Genomic DNA, 6,000 nt, shown 5'->3' on the forward strand with positions numbered 1-6,000 from the left:
TTCTTTGACAGTAGTTTATTTCTATAGCCAAATTTTATCTTAGTGTACCTACTTACATTCATTTTCGTAAAGTTGTAAGTTCTGATGTAAGGCGTGTACATGCGAAGTACCGAAGGAATGCATGTAAGTTGATAGACTGGAATTCAGTCGTATTAATAAGTAAATAACCACTCATTTGTTAAGTGTTATCGGTACACAAAAAGGATCAACACACACTCTGTTTTTATCAATATTTAAATTCATAATTAGTTCTAATTTTTTCATCACGTACCCATTTTACCCAAAAATTGCACCACTTGCTTAACAAAAATTAAATAATCCACGTGGACAGATTTGAAAACATTGTGGTGGGTGGGGAGGGCCTCCAAATGGTTGGCTTACCTCCCCAAAAATCCTGGCGCCGCTACTGTTGGGAAGACGTCAGTTTTAGGGAACCAATGAAATACCAGGGGTGCGTCAAAATTCTAAGAATAAATAGACGTTTCAATAAAACATCTTCAAGGAAATTACCTAGAGGTAATATTTCCTAGAGTCAGGACCTGCAAGTTACTGTTGATATGGTGCTTGTTGAAATAATGGGAACAAGCACTATATAAACGGTAACTCTCAGATCCTGGCTCTCGAAATATTACTTCTTGGCAATTTCCTTGAAGTTGTTTTATTGAAGCGTCTATTCTTCTCTTGAGAAGAGTTCTTTGAGATAATTTTTCTCTCCCCGTGAGAACTCGTTAAAATGCATCAAATGTAAAAAGATTCTCCTAAAGATGGCGGCTTACGAAAATCCCACGAACTTCGTAAACTAAGCCTTTGACAATAAATATTATTTTTACACGATTTTACTACAATATATGAAGGAAGAAAACATTTTATTTATAATTTAAAAGGAAATGTTTCATCGGAAATTAACTAAACGTTCTGTATTATCTGAAATTAATTTTCGTCCACAAAGATATCATACTGTTTATTTTCTTCAGCATCAAGTAAAATGACTAGAATATTAGATGCCATTTTAATTTATAATTGGCGGCTTTAAAACAATGAGGTAGAATAAATAGAGATCCAAATCCGCCTTCCAGGACCTACCGTTTCGCGGGACAGTGTTTGTTGAGTTGGAGAGTTAGGCCTAATAAATGAACTTAATCAATTCATGTTGGCGCCATCTATCGTGTTATTGGAAAACTAAAACTTACTATATTTTGTAAAAGTGTCTGCTTATAGAAACAGATGGCGCCAACACGATTCGATAGAGTTGAAACTTAAGCCTAATTATCCTACTCAAATAAAACGTGTCCCGCGAATCCCAGATTTGCTTGGATCTCTATTTATTCTACCTCATTGCTTTTAAAATTCATTTTGCGCCTGAAAATACCTCTACATGTCATGGTCAAAAAAGCACGCAAAGAAGGCTGTGTGCCCAAGACATGTTTCTGTAGTGTCGCGCGCTAAAACGTCATTTCAAAATCCGTCAATGCCCCCCCCTTTTTGAGAAAGTGAGAATGCTCGGAGGCATTCTCACTCTTCTCAAGAGGGCTCGCGAGAAGAGATGACGTCACCTCTTGTGAAAAGGACCGTCAAAGTTTTTAGAAGTGAGAATTCTCACTAGGGAAGAATTCTTAGAATGTTGACGCGCCTCAGGCTGATTTAATTATTTTGGGGATGGAGCCACGCTAAAAACTGTCTCCCTAAATATGAATAAATACACTGTTGATCGGGTATAGCCAGAGGATGTTTCGTAGAAAGTGTTGGTTGCTAAGTGCTCCTTAAAGGGAATATAACCTCTGGTATTTCTGTCGCCCTCCAAGGGTTCCAATATCGTCCGCTGCCTCGTATGGCTTTTCACACCGGCGGCGCTGATAATCTCTGATTGTGAAAGGAATAAAGAAAACTGATGGGGTCTTCCATAAAGAACGCGTTGGAGGTTCTATTCCCTTTAAATTATAATTAAAATCTTATAATTTTAAATATTTTTTTAAAGTAGTATGAATTATTACATTTTCAATCAATAAGTGAGTCTCAATAATATCCGAGATAAAGTACGCGAATAGGTAGAATAGTCCATCTTGGATAAATTATAGTGTTACGGTCCTACGGAGAGCCTAATAGGGGGATAGTGGTGGATATTAAAATTTACAAAATGTTAAAGGGTTCCATCAGCCTCGTAAGGGGAGAAACTTTCGCCTCCCCCCTAGCCACTCCGGATTTTGATTTCGATTACGGCCACTAGAAGGCGCACGTCGCGCGAGTTCGCCAGTGTTTTAAAATTTTCGGTTTTAACAATGTCGAGCAATGAAATTAATGGTAATAATAAAATACATGATAAACGAAAAGAAAATCGATCAGACAATTCGTTGAACAATAAAAACTTTCCATATTAATTCTAATTAAATTCCAATAAAAGCAAACTAGGCCTAGGTGACAAAACGTCGTCCGTTACGACCGATATCAAAATCCGAATTTCGGGGAAATGACCACGTGTTTTGTAAAGTTTCGTATTACCAAAAATTTGTCTCCTTCCGCGTAAAAAAATAGTGCGATTTCGCCCCCCACTGTCATCCCCTTACGAGGCTGATGGAACCCTTTAAGCTAATAAGAACCACTGATGGACTGCATTGCACCACTATCCCCCTATGGAGTGCTTACTGCTTTCGTTTGAAACGTTTTTGAAAATGACATACCGGTTTTTCTCAATAGGAAAATTACATTGGTGACGTCATGAGTTTCAAATTGAAAGCACTCTATTCGGCTTTCCGTTGCTACGCAACGCGTTTTGAAATTTCTAATGTTTAGGCTTAGTTTCTCTTTTCGGTGTAATTGACGACTTTTAAAATTCATTTTGCGCGTGAAAATACCTCTACATGTTATGGTCAAAAAAGCACGCAAAGAAGGCTGTGTGCCCAAGACATGTACCTGTAGTGTCGCGCGCTAAAACGTCATTTCAAAATCCGTCAATAGCCGCCAGATTTCCCGCACGGTACTGACTAGGAGGATTCAAGTTTTCATATTCCTAGGTACTGAGGACATGCTGAGGAGTTCCAAATAGGACGAAACCGGTCTACAGTTGTAAATTCTGGCTATTTTATTTAGTTTTTTTTACACGAAGATATCTTTGCTTCGAGATTCGCGTCTTTATATTTGCTCGAAGACTTATTGGTTACAAGATATTTGCAAGTTTTTAATTTCTTCAAATTTGTTTAGGGTTTAGCTTTTATCCTTTTTCATTATGGACTATTGGGTGTTATGCTTGTATATATAAACTTAACAACTTTTCTACCTATTCGCGTGTTTTATCCCTCTTTGCGATGCAGTCCATAGCCGTGGTTTTTATTAACTCAAAAATATCTGACACACGCGCAGTTAGACGAAAAAGCAGACGAAGATGGTACTTTGACGTCATATCCCCACGTGACATCGGTGATCTATGACGTCAGATTAGGTTCTATTTGTCGTGAAAAGTACCATCCTAATTGTTATTTTTAAAGCCGATAGATGGCGGTGGGATTATTGACACTCGCTTATTCCCACAAAAATACCTTTTATAAAGAGCAAATAGAAAATTAACACCAATTATTTTTTAGGATTATTTTAATTATTATTAATTAAATTATTTTCCAAACCATTATTATACGCCTAAAGCCCCATTTTCATGCTCGCTGGTAGCGGGTAAAAATCGACAAAATCCGCTTCCGCTACACACTTTTTCACTTTCCGCGTCGATCTGTTTCAAACAGATATTTTAGCTTTATTTTCACGCTTGCGAGTGGCGGAAGCGAATTTTGACGATTTTTATCCGCTACCAGCGAGCAGGAAAATGGGCCTTTAGGAAAATTTTCAATGTAGTTTTTATAGCGACATGAAACTGCACTATATTGCTCGGTTACGTCACTTAACCGCATTCATTACATCATTACTCAACGCTATTAACATTACCACCGAAAAGAATTCGCTGTGGCTCTTCCGGGGCCTACGTGACAAATTATTTTACAACATCTCGATAGCTGCCGGAAAGCTCTTGCTTGGTATACATTTTGGTTTCCATACCACCGTTAAATTCACCTTTTCTTGGGTGGCGGTAAGATGGGATAATTCTCGTTTCCAGAGACTGTTTTACAGTTGAAATTTAACGTGGGTATATATAGTGTACCAAGGATGTATTGAAGTTACTAAGAATATTTCAGCATAGCATTAACCCCTGGTACCATTTGCATTTAAGGGCATTCAAAGTCATACCATATAGCAAATTTGAATGGGAAAGCAGACGAATTTAAGCTACAAAGGCTGCGAGGATTGGAATCAGAATCCTATTTTTCCCGATACTGGTATTAGAAAAATATTTAAAAATAATAAAATTCTCGATTAAATAAGTGATTTTAATATTTAACTGGCCAGACTTCTTCTTGATCATACCTTTTTTTAAACCGGGGGTTACGAGTGAAAACCAATAAAAATCCACGATATTCAATTTCTGATAGAAAATATGTATGGAAAGAAGCATTCTGATATGCTCTTGCAAACGTTTTTTTTTATGAAAAATTAGAATAAAAAGGTGTGACAGTGTACCGAACCGTCCTTTACAATGATTTTATCATATACACTACGGTTATTATAGAAAACTTGGTTAATATCGGCTGATATATCGTCCGATATTAAAGCCGATATATCGGCCAATATTATCCCATATCGGTGCATTACTAATATAAATTATTTCGCCTTGAATGTTGGCTTCTCTCAGAGTGTCGGTGTGCTCGATGACCTCAAACGACTTTTGGATATCCGCGGAAAATTTGCTTCGGACTATGGACTCGAATTTGGCAACGATAAATGCAAAATCCTGCAATTCTCAGGCGGTAATAGATCTAACGTTGAACTGCTGAGCCTCCAAGGTTCGCCAATTGAGATTGTTTACCTCGGGATTTCGTTTAGCACGGAATAAAATTATCTCGAGCCACACGACGTCAATCGTCGATCTAAATCTGGACTTCTTCATGGCGCAATCAAGCATAAAGGTTGTCACTCGTACAACGCCTACACAGTCACTCGCGCAATTTGGAGGGCCGTCGCTGTACCCAGCCTAACATACGCCAACGAAGTGCTTTGCTTCACAGAACCTACCATCCGTAAGCTCGAGCAAAAGCAATTTTCTGTTGGAAAGGCAGCGGTCGGTGGTTATTAACTGCAAAAGCGGTGATAAAGGGTGAGCTGGCTTGGTCAACCTTTGACGAACGCGAGGCTCTCAGTAATCTGGTTTACTTGGGCCGGTTGATTCACACGAACCCGGTTCGCTCAGCAGCGAAAGTATACCGATACCTGAGAGCCATGGGCTACGCTACTTCTTGATTGGGTCAAACGCGTCTAAGCCTTAGATCGTGTGTACGGTTACGGACACCCGCGCAAGGAAGCTAAGACGGCGTCAGATTGGGCGAAGATCGTGGAGAAGGCAGTTCGGGTAAACACGACGACGAAATGACGTCAAGAAATTGAGAAGCTTTGTACAGCAAAAAGGAGGCTGTGGGGATTGAACTCTTCTACAATAACGAGCGACCTCGCTCGTTCGGGTGCCCTCCCAACCTGCTGCGAGGTTTGCTGATATCTTTGGCGAAAACCCGGGATGCCCGCTCTGTGGCGCGTCGGTAGAAGATATTACCCATATCCCCATCGAGTGTCCGAGTTTCGCTAGTGCGAGTCGGAGAAGAGATTATATATACGCGGACGAGCTTGATCGGTCAAAAGATTGTGTTGCTTTTTTTGCTGGGATTAGGGTCCGGTTGTGCAGAGTGGAAAGACTCGCTGGTCACTAAAAGGATCCTCGGTCGTTGGGGTGACCTAAGAATCAAATCGTTGAGGTAGACTTCGCGTGCCCACTCTGGGTTGGAAAAGTCCTCGTGCGATAACTTTTTAACCTTTTATTTTTATAGTTATTATAAAATGTTTTGTAAATAGTGGAATTTTTAAAATATTGTTAGTGCAACTTTATTTCCGTTTTAAAAATGTATATCGTTTTTT

Source organism: Leiobunum rupestre, chromosome 7 (assembly GCF_980474605.1).
Source record: "Leiobunum rupestre chromosome 7, qqLeiRupe1.1.hap1, whole genome shotgun sequence".
Lineage (NCBI taxonomy): Eukaryota > Metazoa > Arthropoda > Arachnida > Opiliones > Sclerosomatidae > Leiobunum > Leiobunum rupestre.